The sequence below is a fragment of the Ricinus communis genome, chromosome 9, assembly GCF_019578655.1.
Source record: "Ricinus communis isolate WT05 ecotype wild-type chromosome 9, ASM1957865v1, whole genome shotgun sequence".
NCBI lineage: Eukaryota > Viridiplantae > Streptophyta > Magnoliopsida > Malpighiales > Euphorbiaceae > Ricinus > Ricinus communis.
The window spans coordinates 7,281,866-7,298,819 of record NC_063264.1 but is presented as its reverse complement, the minus strand read 5'-3'; the positions used below and the strand labels follow the sequence as shown (position 1 = coordinate 7,298,819).

The 16,954-nt window shown below is 31.1% G+C and overlaps 1 long non-coding RNA gene and 1 pseudogene across 1 annotated transcript; both read right to left on the bottom strand.

The window, feature by feature from the left end:
* Positions 1-5,092: 5,092 nt before the first annotated feature.
* On the bottom strand, positions 5,093-13,294 carry LOC112536423. Its single transcript, XR_007217410.1, has 5 exons — positions 13,009-13,294; positions 12,411-12,703; positions 7,438-7,488; positions 6,970-7,041; positions 5,093-6,894 (listed from the first exon to the last, which is right to left on the bottom strand). It is a non-coding gene; the product is annotated as an uncharacterized LOC112536423 (long non-coding RNA).
* On the bottom strand, positions 7,495-9,091 carry LOC107262072 (annotated as a pseudogene).
* Positions 13,295-16,954: the final 3,660 nt, after the last annotated feature.

Below are 16,954 nucleotides of genomic sequence, written 5' to 3'. Positions count from 1 at the left end.
CTAAACATGTTTTCAAGTATGAGTAGAAAAGCTCACACTGAGAAATAAGTTAATATAAATCAGATAATTATGTACAAGGCATTTAGTTGCGCTATGGTGCATGACAATTGAACACCCCAGAATATTAATTACAATGAGTAGAACCCCCACCAAACAGAAACTTCGCTACTTTTCTGGAAGAGTAGATATGCTCGTGCCGTTTCACGGATGAGAAGGGCCTATTTGATTTTCAGTAACTAACATCAGAGAAGCATCTTTAGGATATTATCCTCTAACTTGGACTTCTTATAAGGACTGCTGCAGTGAACCCCAGCATGGCACTAGCAGCAACCTAAACAGCATGTCGTAACATATACGCAAGTAAAATTGAAATAAGGAAATAGTTTTACAATAAAGATTCCATGCATGAGAGACAGAATGAATTTTTCTGGAACAAAATAGAGTCATGACAAAGTTTACATTTTTTTATTCAAAAAAGTAGGAACTTTGTATTGGTTCAAACTTCAAAAGTAAGAGTATAAATGGAAATTTTACATCAAGCTGTTTAGCACAATTTTATGTAATTTTTTCTTTGTTTATGTGTTGCTTCTTCAAATGAGATGAACAGTCTTCAATCTCCAAGTTTGAATAATGAACCTTGAATTTTGAATAATGAACCTTGAATTGCCTCTTGAATGCCTTAAAATCCACACTTGATCTTCAATGCGATGCTTGAACCACTAAAATTCATCCTTCAATGCGTGAAATAGTCTCCCAAAGTCAAGCGTCGAAGTCTGGAAAGAGATGGCTTGCGTGCATATATAAGTTCCAAGGTCAGGAAATGTCGGAACCCTCGAAACAAAGCGAAAAAAAAAACCTATAAAATTAATTTAGTACGACCGTGGTCAAACCCGTGCTGGTTAGCACGGGACGAGTCTAAGCCGTGCTGAGCCTCCGAGTCCAAAATCAACCCCTCGCTCCCTGGCTGCACCCTCACCGGTGCTGAGCCACCACGGGTCGTGCTAGAGGCCGTGGTGGCCTCGGAAACCGTGCTAAAAAGTCAAATTTGAAGATCAAAGGCTAATGGTTCGGTACAGCTAAAGGCCAGGTTGTGTTGATCTGCACTATCTTGACCTAGGTCGTGCTCAAACTTGAAATGCGAGCCTTTGCCCAATTTTGATGAATTCCAATCTGTTTTCGCTAGTATCACTCGCAAACATTGATAATGTTCATCAATAATCACCTGAAACATGAAAGGAACCAAAACACAAGTGATTCTGGCATACCAGCATAATTAGGCAATACCCGGATTTATATAAAATTACAACTGACAAGTCTAAAATTTCTACTGTAGAGAATCTAAAATTTTACAAGTCAAACATACCAAAATCGATTACATCGGCCCGATGATGAAGGAGTCGGGTTGCTAGATAAAAACTGCGAGAAGACTAACAATCACCTGAAAAACAGTGAAATTGAGACTGTCAGTCTCGAGAGTGAGTTAAAATCATATATCCAAAAATAATTACAAACACTTCCATAACACATTTATTTAATTTGAAATAAACATTAAATCATGCATAAATATACATGTCATGCCATGCTTAAATAAAAATATAACTTTCACATACTATGGGACAGAGTACTGCAGTAGAATCTTAAACCCAACACTAATACCTCGACTCTCTCATTCCAACAGAACTGGCGCCAAGAGAGCGAAGCTCCACCAGGGACCTTTACTCCGGCAAACTCACTCAACTCAGCCCAGAGAGCAATGCTCGACCAGAGCAAGTCCTAAATTTATCTTTAAAATTACAAACTTTTACCCATTATTTTCTGTCTCTGATTCATACCGGTGCGCATGCGGTCCTGATGTAATCCATCAGATGCCATGTTCTATTGTCGTTCCATCCCGAGTCAACACGAAATTAACAAAATCACAATATGGAAAATGAAACATATATAAACAATTAATAACTAAATATTTAAAATATTAATCATTTAATCAGAGATATCGCATAAAAATCTTAGCATGACATACGTAAGCAGATATATGACTTTAACTCACAGCTTTGACGACCTCCTAGCTCTGCTCCGATACCTCAGGTGGAGCGAGCCGAACTGACAGATTATCTAATCACGGAAATATAATTTAATCAATAACATTGAAACATTTGACAGTTACCCCTAGGTCTATATTCCTAGGACAGGCTGTCTAAAAATTCGACTCGGGTAAATTCTACTGAAAATTCGGCAGAACCTCCCCTAAACACGGATGTTTACACCCTGTAAAACGGTCAGAACCTGCCAAAAAACACTTCAAATATTTCAACAGTTTATTTTGACGAGAGTCGAGTCCCCAAGACTTCACTATTTTTTCCGACTCCGCCACACATCACAAATCACGACTAATGGCAGACAGTCCGACAAACTATTTATTTTAACTAACAATATTTCTAATGCTCAACACATCTTAATAAACACATAATTTTACCAATAAATTCTAAAATCAACGGGCCAGAGAAATTACCGAGACGCTTGATCGCTCGGTCGACTCGCCTCTAGCCGCCGAAATCCGATCGATGATCTGAACGCACCCACAGACCCGAAATGATGCGCTGATGACAATCCCAGCTTCCGATCTTCCGATCTGATTCCCAATCATCCGGAGAGATTTACAGACGATCTTGGCCGTTGATTTTTGAATGGAGTTCGATCGCCACGAAACTGGTGCCATTAGAAAGCTTGAGCTGAGGGAAGTCCGGATATATGCCCTCCGATCGGCCAACCCTCGCCGGAGCTCGCCGAAAAAGCCAAAAACTCCAGTTGCCTATACTCTTTTCCCATCACCGGATCTTGCAATTCTGGTAGCCTCAAGGGGTGGCAATGGTCGGAAAAGAAAGCCTCGAAGTTACTGATCAATTTGAGCCCAAGAACGTCGCCAAAGGTCGCCAGAAACTCCATAATCTAAAGAAGGAAAAATCATACGTTTAGCAATTCCCACGCTAACGCCGCTATCACTGCACTCATTGCTCCTCCTCGTCGTCACACGCATACCAGACGGTGGCACGACTCTCTTCCCCTTCTTCCCCGACATTTCGACGCTCCTCCCTCCTTCTTCTTCTTCCTTCTTTCTTTTCTTTTCTTTTCCTCTCCATATAGACTTTTGGTCTCTGACTTTTTTTTCCGTACCATTTAGTCCCTCAACTTTTTTAATTACTAACCATTTCATCAAGCAAAATTTTCCATTAATTCTTAAACTTTTCTTTAGCTTTTCAATTAAGCCCCTAACTATTTAATTTGGTCCAAAATAGAATTATTGAAAATATATAATTACATATTTACCCTTGCTTTTAAATGTAAAATTACCAAAAAGCCTTTGTCAATATATTTAATTATAAAAATACCAAACATACAAGTTTTCATTAAAACTCCATATATTAATAAAATTATATTTTAAATCCTTATTCCAAAATAAATTTCTAATTTAATCCTAACATAAAATTAATTTAATTAATCAATTTGCTAATATTTTTCAATTACAATTAAAACCATTTGCTAATTAAAATTTATCATTCCCCGATAATTCTTTTATAAAAATATTATTTACTAATTCTTTCATAACTCTCAAATATAGAATTTTAATTCGTATATTCATTTTGGAGAAAATTGAATGGCCAAAAATATAATTTATTTCCGAGAGAATTTGCTTAATTATTTTCTGAAAAATCAAACTAATTGGATATAGAAAATAACTCCCTTATTTGTCTAGCATTAAAATTCTATTTAAATCATTTCAATTTAAACCAAATAAAAATAAAGTAAAATTAATTTAAATAAAAACTCATTTATTAGTTATTATTAATATTATCATATTATTAAAGGAAAATTCCAAGTATTACATTCACAACTTAACCTTATTCAACATATCAAGAATGAAACTCAAGTAGCTAAATAAATCATACACCTTCAAAGAAGAACTGTGATAATACCATCTCAAAGTACAACTTATATAACAACTCAACATTAAAGACTAGGAACCATTATCTCACAAGAATCTCTCAAATCACTCAAAGTATTTACAGGTAAAATAAAAAGATTCCCTCAATGCAGCTGCATAAAACCTGTTTACTATAAGCTTGCTCATAAATCTCATTTTCGCTACTGCGAATAAATGAATACCAAAATCAAAGGGTCTTTACAAGGGTTGTAATGTGGCTAAGGTAAAGAAAGGTAAGAACATTTTGATAGAAGTGTAAAATATACTGAAAAATCATATAATTATTTAGAATCAATGCTCAAGGAACTGAATGCCAAATCAACAAAAGTACTCACTAAGCTTTATTTGAAGTAAAAGATGCTCAAAAAATTGAATCTAAAAGAGAAAAGAACTAAGAAAGAAGCACAATAAACACTTAATTATTTTTTATTTTTTTTATTTTTTTAAATGCCACAGCGGCTTACACAGGGTCTGCATGGTTAATTAAACAAACAAAGAGAATGATTATATAAATTGGATTGAAGGGAGCATCAACAAATGATTGAAAAAGACTAAGTGAATTTATAACAAAATTAGACACTATAATTCCATAAAAGAAAAGGCATATCACATAATTATCCAGCATACAGGGTGAAAGAAAAGACAAATGTAAAGAATGACATAAATATAGTATATAGATGTAAATCGTGTAGAAGATATCAAGGCTCAAAACTGATTGATTAATGGAAATAAAGGGTAGGCCTTTTGCCAAATGTGGTGAATCCTAAGTTACCCAAATCATTTAATGGTATTAAAAAATTCATGTAACCTCAACAAGCATTACAGAGCAAGTTCTAGAAACAAAAATAAGTATAACGCACACTCAAACAAGAAAAATCATGAGCATAATTGCAATGGATGCTCAAATTTTGGTTCAAAAACTCACGTTTGAAGTAGCTAAAATTTGCAATTGGTTCCCAAACTTATCAATTGAATCATCACATAAATGATATAAAAAATTGACATAATCAAAGTTCAAAGATAAAGGTTAAAAATTTACAAAGAACTCAAGCGGCAAAGATTTAACCCGACCAAAGTGATATATTGAACAAAGTGAAATTGCTTTCCAAGGGATAATAAAACCGCAGATTCCCACCAAATACTTGAATTGAACATTGTCCTCAGTGTTGGAAAGAGTGGGTATATAACATAGATAACACATAATAGGAGTGAAGTTCATATCAAATATACATATAATAAGGGTAAAGCAAAGTATTCAAATAAAAGAACATAAGATGAAAAAAAAATAAAATAAAATAAATAATGCAAAAGAAAAATAAAGAAAGAAAATAAAAAGGAAAAGGAAAAGAAATAGAACATAAGATTTCACTACTGGTAGTCTGTTGGAGGCACATCCTTAGTGGCTGGAAGGTAAGGAGAAAGGGAAGGCGTTGAGGGAGGTGGCGGTGGTAATGGCATAGGATCCTTAAAACAACCTCCTAAATCAAACTCCATGTCATCAAAGAACCGGTGAGATTGTGCTCCTGAATCCGCCATCTTTTATGTCTGCTCCGCCATGAGGTCCGTTTAGGTGGCCTGCCTATCCAATCCATGCATAAGCTGCTGGAGCATATTAGTTAACCCTTGGAGTTGTGCCCTAGTATCATCCTGAAACTGCCCAAACTCCTTCCTGTACTGTACAAACTCAGTATAGTGATCCTGCTGTAAATCACACATTTGATCTAATCGGTAAGCCAAAGCACCAATCTGAGCACTCGATGTCCCTGTAAAGTAAGAAGAATAAGCTCTAGGTGAAGGCTTGAATACTCTAGCAGGGTTAGGAATCCTAACATCTGGAATCTCGGTAGTAGGGTCCTGATCTCCTCTAACTGCTGCCTCTCTAGCATCTCTCACTATTGCACTAACAAGCCTGTACTCAAGTCTATATGGATGTTGGTTGGCCGTGACCATCTACATGTTGATCATATGTCTAACCCCTAATGGTGTAATGTCGCCAATCTGAGAAAGATCGGCTAGACAGTCGTCCAGTACACCCAATCTCTTAGCCAATCTAGTCACATATGGGCCAAAGCAACAATGCATTTTGTTCTGGGCGTCGACTATGAAGGATCGTACTTGACAAGCAACCAAATACCCCATGTTAAGCTTCTTACGGTGTTGCATAGCCCAAAGAATAAATACATCGGTCTCTATGACCGCTCCAAAGCTATTTCCTCTGCCCATAATGGTGTAAGTTAAAAGTGCATGAAGATAGCGAAGATGATCTGGAAGGCTAGATGCCTTAGACCTGCTGGGATAGTACGGTTCTGGCTCGAGTACGATTGAATCCCACATGGCGTTGTAAGAGATGGGGTGGACATAGATGCATCCCTGATATTCCTCGCCTGAGATCTCCTGCTCAGTCCATAAACCCAAATGCATCTCGAACTACGGAACTGACATCGAGAACTCCCTTCCTCCAAGTCTAAAGTAAATTGCATCAGGCTGATGCCAGTTTGTGATCTGCTGTTGTAGGAAGAAGGTGCTTAGAAACTCAATGGTTAGCTCACGGTAGGTAGGCTCAATGATATCGAAGAAGCGTGCGTAAGGCAATGTGTCAAATAGTGCACGAACATCCTGAGCCAATGCAACTTTCTCCAAGGATACAAAATCAATGAATCGCCCGGCCGTTACTTGCTTCCATCGCATGACTTGGAAGCGGCTCTCATGATCAGCATTTTAGAATATCCATAGGCGATGTCGAGCAAGTGTGTGTGGATGTGCAACTGCTACTCTTCTTTCTCGAACCGGCTGCTGTTGTGGTGGGGATGCTGGTGCTGGTGGTCGCCTAGGTGAAGGTGAAGCAGAAGAAGAAGGTCCATCAGCGGTGGGTTGTGATTGTTGGCAACGGTCTTGTTCTTGTTCTTTCATATTACCTAATACAATCAATCATTAGTAATCGACCAAGTAATCAAATCAAAACAAATTCCACCGAAAATTCAGCAGCATACCGGCTAGAAATTAATTAACAGAAAACTTTAAGCTTCACACTGTGCCTAAAGCCTCAAATTCCTGCAGAAAAACTAATGCCCAATGGCATTCCAGCACAAAATAAAAATTTGGTAATAGCTAGATCATACAAAATAGGCACATGAATCAATTACCAAGTAAAGAGGATTTATGCCATGAATTGATCAACATAAAAATTAAGGCATGAATAAAAATCAAGGCATCCTTATCCTTCTACGCATAGGATTAATTAAAAGAATTTTATATTTCCAATTACCATAGATAGCAGATAGTGCAGATAAGTTCTACTAAGCAAAATAAATTATTTATCTTGAGAGGGGCATGGAGAATTCTTCACATCATTCTATTCTTTGTTAGAAAATTTCACCAGATTCCATAATGAATTTTATTAATTGATTGGAAATTATGCACTTACAACCAAATAAATTAACTCTAATAAATAATCTTACTTCAGCTTGGCGACCAGCATGAAGTCTAACACCAATAGCATCATACATAACCTACAAAAAGCCGACAATTATCCAAGAAGGCTGAGTAGAAGTAAATAATGACACAACTGATTATTTAAACGAGCATATGGTAGTAGGCACAAGATGTAAAACACCATAAATGACAAGATGACAATGTAACAGCATAGTTAAGGCAGAAAAGAAATCCTACTTTGCAAGAATAATTTGTTCGAGTCCATATACATGAAAGTGGAAGCAGAGGAAATAATTCATTCTTGTTTAAAAATTTTCAGAAGACACCAATAATTTCAAAATAGTAAAGATGCATGCCCATGGTACCACACCATTCATGAACTCTCATTTGACTGAACGTTAGATAATTAAAAGGAACTTTTTGACATGAAGCATACCTCACAGAGACAAGTATTTGTAAAAAGGGTAAAAGACCAAAATATCAACAACAAAATTAGACATGCCAACAAAAATGAATTAAGAAGACCTGGATAACAAATACATACAACACATGCTAAAACTAGTGCAATAGCAAATGTCAGTGCTCTAGTTCCTTCTTATAGACCAATAGCTACTGCTAGAGAACTAACAGATGTATGTGATGACGGCATTCCACCTGATCCAAGCATCCGTTTAGAATCCCATCTCTTCTCCTTGAACCGGGAAGGGAATTATAAACAAATGAACATGTAGATAGGAGATTACTCCGAATTACCAACTTTAGCTATTATTCTTAAACACAGGAACTTGAAATTGTAAGATATTCAAAATTCTTAGAATCTAAGATATGTGAAATACACCATTTTCTTATTCTCCAACATGTCTTGACCTACATTAGAAGTGATAGAAAACTAAAAGCAACAAGTATCAATCCTATCATCTACTAATCTCATTCACTTTATTTTCATTTTAGCTGATCATTTATGGTCAAGTTTTTTTGCTTTCTTTTCCCTTCTTCCTACTTCAATGCAATCACTCCATCGTTTGCACCATCTAAAGCCTGCTTCCAAAGGAGCTTTTGATCATTTATTGAGCAACAAATTTTAGCAATGAACAAATTTGAATTATAAATTTAACTACTTATGAAATTACATTTAACATTTTCAAATTCATTGGGTTTCCTTTACCTTTACCATTAATACTATTCAAGATAGTTCCAAACCCATATAATACCTAATAAAAGAAGGAAAAGAAACAAGTGTAATTTTTTTCAAGCATTGCATACATTAAAAAGCACAATAATAATTGAAAATTAACCAAATTTCATGCTCAGTAGCATAATTTAATGTTCAGGACACCAATAATCAAGTTGACAGTTAACAACCCAGTTAAAAATATAATTTAAACCATATATAAAACAAATTCATGAACAAGAAAAATAGATACCAGGTGGTTAAGAGTTTAAGGAACTGAGCAAGGGCAAAAGCAAGGAAAGCGGAGAGCAGAGGGGCATCGGAGGGAATATTGGACGGCTGAGATGATGCTCATCGAAAGCTTGACGATGCATCAGCGGCTGTTATTACTTGGTTCATTGGAAGCAAGGGGAGGGGAATAAAGCTTTTTCCTCTGTACATTCCAATTTGACAGTTCGCTTTAAATTTACAAAATAAATTAAGAAAATATTAATTCTGATGAATTTTTCTTTAAGATAATCTTTTTTTTATTTATCAGATTTAAAATATTCTTTAAAGTTCTTTATAAAAGTTAGAATTTTAAAATAAAAATACGAAAACTATTATTACATTCTTAAATATTTTTGTAAATCAATAAAAGGTATTTCTTATTACTAAAACACATTAAACTAATAATTTACCATAAAATGTATTAATCCAGGACAGAAGCTAACATTTTATATTCCTCTTTTAATTTTAGATTTCCTAGTTGGCAGAAAACAATATTTATTTTAAAAGTTACTTTTGGGCTAATTTGGGCCATAATTTAGAAGCTAAACCAACTTCTTGTTACTGCGAGTGAAAATAGCCTTTAACCCATATATAATTTTCTCTATTGTGACATAATGCCCTAATTATCAATTTTATATGTGTTTTGTAGTCCTTGATATTTATTAACATTAAACAATTTAAATCAAATCCTCCATTTGTATAAAGGGATGCTAGAATTTTTATGCGAACCGATTAAACGATTTGACACGTAATTAAATAGGTTTAGGTTTAGAATAAATGGATTCACGTCATAAAAGGGTCAATCTGATTATAGCATAGAAATAAACTAAGTTGAAGCGGATTGACCTGCCTAATCTGTGAGTAATGCGAATTAATACGTTTATTTAAATAGGTATATAACATGTGTATAAACAAGTACAAACACATTTATTCTCTTATTTTATATATTTATATTAATAATTTTATCATTTATAAAGATATAATTATATTTTAAAATAACAATTCATTTTATAATTAAATAAATATATTAGTTTTTCATTTAAAAAATATATATTTCAAAAACTAAATTTATTAAACATATTATTCAACTCAACCCATTTAACTTAATTAATAAATGTGTCCGTGTTTGGTTTTGATATTTTAATAAGATTAGTTAAACATATCATTTTCAGATTAGCCATTTTTATGTTATACACATATTTTGACACAATAAAGACACTAATTACCAATACTCGACCTATCTCTTTTATAAAACTAAGGTAGTTAGTGGAATTAAGTATTAAGAACTAAAGCATTGTGGACCATAAAACTCGAGAAATTAAAGTGTTGTACGTATATAAGTTTTAAATATTCAATTTATTGGAGCATATTTTAGTCATTTTTCCTCTACTGACAATCAAGGGTGCAAAGTTCACACTTAGGGACTAAAGATATTATTTTTAAATTTAGGGACTTAAGTGTTTTGGGACCAAAACTAAGGGACTTCGAGGCAATTGTCCCAATAATTATAGGCCGAAAAATGCTTCGAAGAGTTAAGATGGGTATTGTTTTTCATTTCACTTTCGGGCCATATATTTCACTATCAATCACTTTTTTGATCCAAAAATTTGGTTTATGGCCATAGCATTTGTGTAGATGCCGACTTCTACATAATTTTTGGGCCAAGAAGCCCAATAGCATTAAATGTGAGATCGACACAAATAGATTACTCGATTATCAGTATCACACACTAAACTATCTAAAAATTTCATATATATTATATTAATATTGATTTATGTTATATATAAAAAAACAAGAAAAATTCGTATATCTATTAATAATATATAGCTAAGTTTACACATTAATATTAAACGATTAATACATAATACTCTGTATTTTAATATTAATAAATAAATGTCAACTATCTATCTGTTTTATATATAGCTGGATATATACATCCAAACTAAATAAAAAAATAAATTTAATAATAAATTATGTATATTAAGTTTTTGTCGGTCAAATTAAAAATAAAAAAAATTAATTAAATAATTAAATATATTAAAATAATAACCGAATCAAATTAACGGATTAGAAATTAAAAGCGATAAATTAACTCAATTCCAATTTGATAAAGTAAATCTAAAAACGAGTTTTTAATTAATCAGAATATTTAATGCACAATCACTTTATTATCAATTTCATATATTAATTACTAGCAATGAGCTTGAAGTGGAAATCAATTATATTGTTTTTATGTAGAAAGCTTTACAAATGGAAAATCTTAAAACTTCTTAAGAAAAGAGTGATTTACAGTTATTATAAACTTCTAAGAAGACTTAACATGTTATCATGCAAATTTTTCACCCAAACACAAATGTATATTTTCTTTATATTTATATATTCTTACATGACAATTGACAAGGAAATTCCCATGTATCTGTTTCAATGCATGTGGAGAACAGAGGAAAATATCAGCACCTTTAAAAGAAAATAAAAAATGAATGAATGAACAGTAAAGTGACACGTAATCTCAGAAGACTGAGGAGGTGGGAACAATATTTCAATTATTTTTGACCCACGTAACATGAATATTCATGGTACAAAATAGACAGCAGAAAGACAATATGGCCATTTATTTGTGCCTTCTGGATAAACGATGAGCCAGTCACTGGAACAGTGGTTGGGTGTTCAAAAAACATATGGGATTTTTTTGATTTAATATTTATTTTTTAATTTACTTATAAACTATTTTTCTAAATTTATTTTTAGAAAAAATATTTATTCACTTAATTTTGAATAAAATAATTTTTAAAATTAAAGTTAAAAAAGAAATTTCCGAAATTTAATGTCAACCCGCAGACATAGTCGGAGAAAGAGATATGAAGATATAAAATTGAATGGAAGAAAAGAAAAGGGGAAAGTATATAAATATTTACTTAGTAAAGTAATTGTCATGTAAGAGAAAATACCGATGTAATAAATAATAATATTTAAATATAAAATAAAAATAATCCAATTTAAGTTTTTTTTTTTTCCCGTTATGTACACTTCAGTTTGTATTTTATGGTTTAGATAAAATAAGGGGCGTAGCGGATAGGATATTGACGGCTTAATATCAACAAGTACTCCACGGTTGAGAACTCATGACATAGGCAATGATGCAATTTATAATGATTTCTTTCTATTGTATCAAAAACTTTGGTTGTTTTGTTTATTTTTTAACTCATGATTTGATAAATTAAAAACGAATTGATACGTTGAATCTATCTTTTACCGTACGATAAGAAAAAAAAAACTTTGATCTTTCAGACTTGCAAAGGGTTTAGAATTTAAATAATTTAAAATATAAAAATAAAAATTAATTATAATAAGCTCGAAGGAAAAGAAAGTCGGGTTGTCAAGAGATAAACGATGAAGAATTTAGATATCATCTGAAAATTTTAAAATTAAAACCGTCAACCTCGATTAATCAGAATATCAATATCATAATGTACTAAAATATGTGTCATATGCCATGATTTAAAAAAAAAAAATACAATTTAAACGCTTATGGGACGAGTGTCTCAGTAAAACTCTAACCCCAATACTAGTAGTCTTTCGTCTCTCTTATTCCAATAGTTCTGGCGCCATAATGTGAAGCTCAACCAGGATCTTCAAATCCAGTTTGGTCACTTGCTTTCTAAATAAGTCGGCGCGAGAGAGCAACAATCAACCAGAGACCTTCCTCCGACAGTCAAATTTTCACAGCCTAGAGAGTTGTACTCGACCAAGGCAAATTTTAAAAATAATAGTTTACTACTTGTCTCTGATTAATCCATCACACGCGGTCCTGATGCAACCCATCAGGTGACATGTTCTACTGTCGCCTCATCCTGATATTACAATTATAGCATCAATAATAATTAATAATAGTATAAATCATAAACAAACATAAAATATTCAATAATATATAAAGAATTAAAGTTGAATAGCCTCGAGTGTAGCAAACATATAAATTATGTGTAATAATAACAATAAATATGATAGCAAAAATCATAGAATAATGATACTAATAATATTCGTACTAATTATTAATTAAATAAAACTAAGCTAACAATAATTATAATTATTAATCAATTAACATCGCATTTAATTTAGACATAATAAAAGTACAGTTAACTATATGACTTTAACTTACAGTTTTACCGCATTTTGCAGTCTGCTCTTATGCCTCGGGTGGAGGTTATTTCGTCGACAACAACTCCTTTTCCAAGCTTGATATCGGCAGCGAGTGGGGAGGAAAAGAAGGCAGCACGGGCAAGGGAGGAGGAGAAAAGGAGGGAGTTGCCAGCGGCTGGAGGTGGTGGCAGGCACAGGACAAGAAGGAAGGTGACGGGGGAGGGGTGGGAGAAAGAAAGAAGAAGAAAAAGGAGAATGGGGAGGGAAGAAGGAAGAAAGGAAAAAAAAAGTTTCCCTTCTTTTATTTATTTTATTTTATTATTATTATTATTATTTAATTTTTTTTAGAATATTATATTTTTTACTAAATTATAATTCAGTGGCAGGTGATAATATATAATATCTAAAAATTATTAATTATACTAATCTGATTTAGAACTTTTTTACTAGTGATTTTTTTATCTAATTCATATTAAAATACTTAGTAACACAATGATCTATATTAAATTAATTTTTACATAATTAATTTTTATATTCATGTAATTAATAACTATTATTTTATAATTATAATTAATAATCAAATAAATATGAAATTCCTACTTTATAGCATTTGAAGAGGAAGTTTCACATGATAAAATTAAACTTCAATATCTATTTCTAAAATAGCTTCTAAAAGACGGAATGATGTGAATAATAATAGTCTTTCGATTGGATGTTGAGAAATGAACATAACGACATTTCCTTCTATTGAATTCTAAACTAAAGAGCAATTAAGTCCTTGTCATTACCTAATCACAATCCACAAAAAGAAAAAACAAATTGAGGGTTGCTATATGACTAAAAGCGTCTCCTTTACTAATAACATTACTTCTCGAATCCTTTTAATTTTTTTAGTAATATTTTCTAAATTTCAAAATAATTAAGGTCGCATTTTCTTTCCTCTCTTTTGAGAAAAAAAGAAAAAAGAAATAAAAAATGAAAGGTAGGCATTGTTAATTCTTGACACACTCTTGACCACAGATATTAAATGGGCAAGTTATGTATAAATAAGTGGTTGAATTGCTCAATCAAAGAGCAAATTAAGGTCGGAATTAACACTTGAAAAGTACCTAAAAACTTCAACATAATTCCTTTCTTTCTTTCTTTTTTCTTTTTGTTTGTTTTATCAACCCTACATTATGATATCATATGGGAAAATTTGGTTTTGCCTCGTCCTTATGCGATACTCCTATTTTTGTTGGATTACCAATCACATCATGCCAATCTGAATTGGAGAAATTTGTACGTTCCTCCAGCAGTATTAATTCTGTTTTCCTTTTTAAATTTTAATGTATCTATAGAAAAGCTAATTAATAATATTTGAAGATTTAGGAGTTTAAAATATAATAAGACATGAGTATCCTCACCAGATTTTTAAGAATATTTCAATAACTTCTTCAATTATACTTTTTTTAGTATAAGAAATATATATATATATATATATATATATATATATATAAATTAAATTTTAAAAATTTCAATTTTATTTTCTAAAATGATTTAAGAATTATATTTTTTCTTTAACTTTTTTTTAAAAAAGTGATTCTTAAGTGTATTATATTATTTTTTTATTTCTCTATTTTTTAAGAGTCATATTTTCTTTTCTTATTCGTTTTTTTACTTTATTAATAAAATATTAATTAGAAAGTAAAATAAAAATATTATTAAGAATATATACATTTTAATAAAAAAATCAATTATTTACTATAATTTAATTAAAAAGATATTAAAAGTATTATTAGAGATATCTAACGAATTATTCTCAATAAACTGAATAATTAAAGCTAATACCGATTTAAAAGTGAATTTTAAATCAGAATTTAGACGTTGAAAAATGACAGTGATTAAAACAAGGGAATCTTATATATATATATAGGACATTATTCAATGAAGTGTAGGATTAGTACACAACAGAATAAACAATTGAGATTAATATTAGATTAGCTTTCTCTACGGTGCATCTGAGTGTAGTATATATCTAGAAATTGACCTACAATTAGAGAGTAACATTAAGTAAACTTTAATTTAGTACAACATGTTATTTTAGTTGTAGTAGGTCTCATTTGTATTATAACATAAGAATAATTTAATAAGTAAAACCAGGTAATGAAATCAATAGGTTTGATAGAAGCAGCTATTAAATTAAGAAAAGAGAACTGGAAATTTTTAATTAATTTTTTAAATTTGAATTAGTTGAATAGTTAAATAATTTCAAATTAAAAAAAATATGAGAATAACAATATAAAAAAATCCACACACAATTAATAAATTATTATAAAAATTATTTTATAAAATGGAAAATAATATTTTCTAAATAGATAATGAGTTACTTAATCTGCAACAAATTTTGTAGGTATATATTACAGCTATAGGGACAATATATTATAGTTTCTGCGGGATGAAGGAGAAAAACAATTAATGAGTAGAATATGAATATGGATATAGAGGGGAAAGGTGGATCTATTGGAACTTTCTCTGCAATTATTCATATGGCAGGGATTCCTGTCCCACATTGGAGGGACCATAATATTCTCTTTTTAGGAGATAAGGAAAATTATGTGAGTAAATAAAATTAGTGCAACTTGAGATTTTAAAATTGTGGAATGGCCTGCTTAAAAAATAATGATTATTATGTCAACTTTATATTCCAATTCCTTTTAAGATTCTTTATATATACAACTATTAGCATTACTCTTTATTATTACATTTTTGAGCCAAGTAGCTCACTTATAAGGAACGAGATTTTTAATATTATGCATGGCCGAAGAGACAATTAAAAAAAATGAAAAGAAAATATTTATTATATTGTATTTGGTTACGTAAAAAAGTGATGTGAATTAATTAATTTTGAATTTTTTTATTATAATTATAGAGAAAAAATAATTAATTATTTTAATTTATTTTCATGAATTTAAACTTTTATACACTATAAATTGATATGTAATTAATTCAAATTCTACAAGAAGATGAAATCATTCTCTTCCTATTCCCTTCTCTCTTAAAATATTTTATTTGCCAAACAAGGTTAAAAGTAATTCTCTATTTATTATTCACTTTCCTTCTTCTCATATTAGCCTCAATCCCCGCATAGTGTAAGTGAAGTTAATATATAGTTCATAGATATATGAGAGGCACAGTGAAGTTGTGAGGATAATGCTATCAGAGACTACTAAAACTCAGAATGCAGTCACTCTGAATAAGGAAAGAATCCGTCCATCCTAATTTAAATACGACACATTGTCACTTCTAAGAGATTCTTACCATGGAAGCTAATATTCCATCCTCTAACACGCCATAATATGCTACCAAAACTCTCTCTCTCTTATTTCTGATTATAAAGATAAGATATTTAATAAAATAACATTATATTATATTCAAATTTTGCCTTTCATTTTTTATTTATTTATTATTAATTTGGTGATCGATACTTAAATCTTATATTTACTTTTAGTGCCTTATTCTTCAATTACTTATTGTTAATTTAATAATAAGAATGGTTACTGAATACTCACTCCAATACCTGGTTAATCTTATATTATCTTACAAATTTAGCCACACTACTCAAGATTGAACAACCATTTAGCCATATCCATTATTCAAATTTACTATATAACAGAAATCTAGCATGGAAGGAAATAATACTAAATTTGGAGTAAAAAAATGTTAAAAGCACATGAGAAATATTTTTAATTTATAAATTTTAATTTTAAAAAATCTAAGTTTGATGTAGAAATTATTAATAAAATCAAAAATTAATTTTTAAAATAAATTGTAAAAAACAGGATAAACGATATTTCAATAAAATATTTACTCTCTTTTTCGTAATTTTTAAAAATACTTTTTTGTATTTTCTTTGAATAAAAAAGCATTAGAAAAGGGAGTGGGATAATTAAGGCCACTCATGAAATCAGGTTATCCAGTCCGTA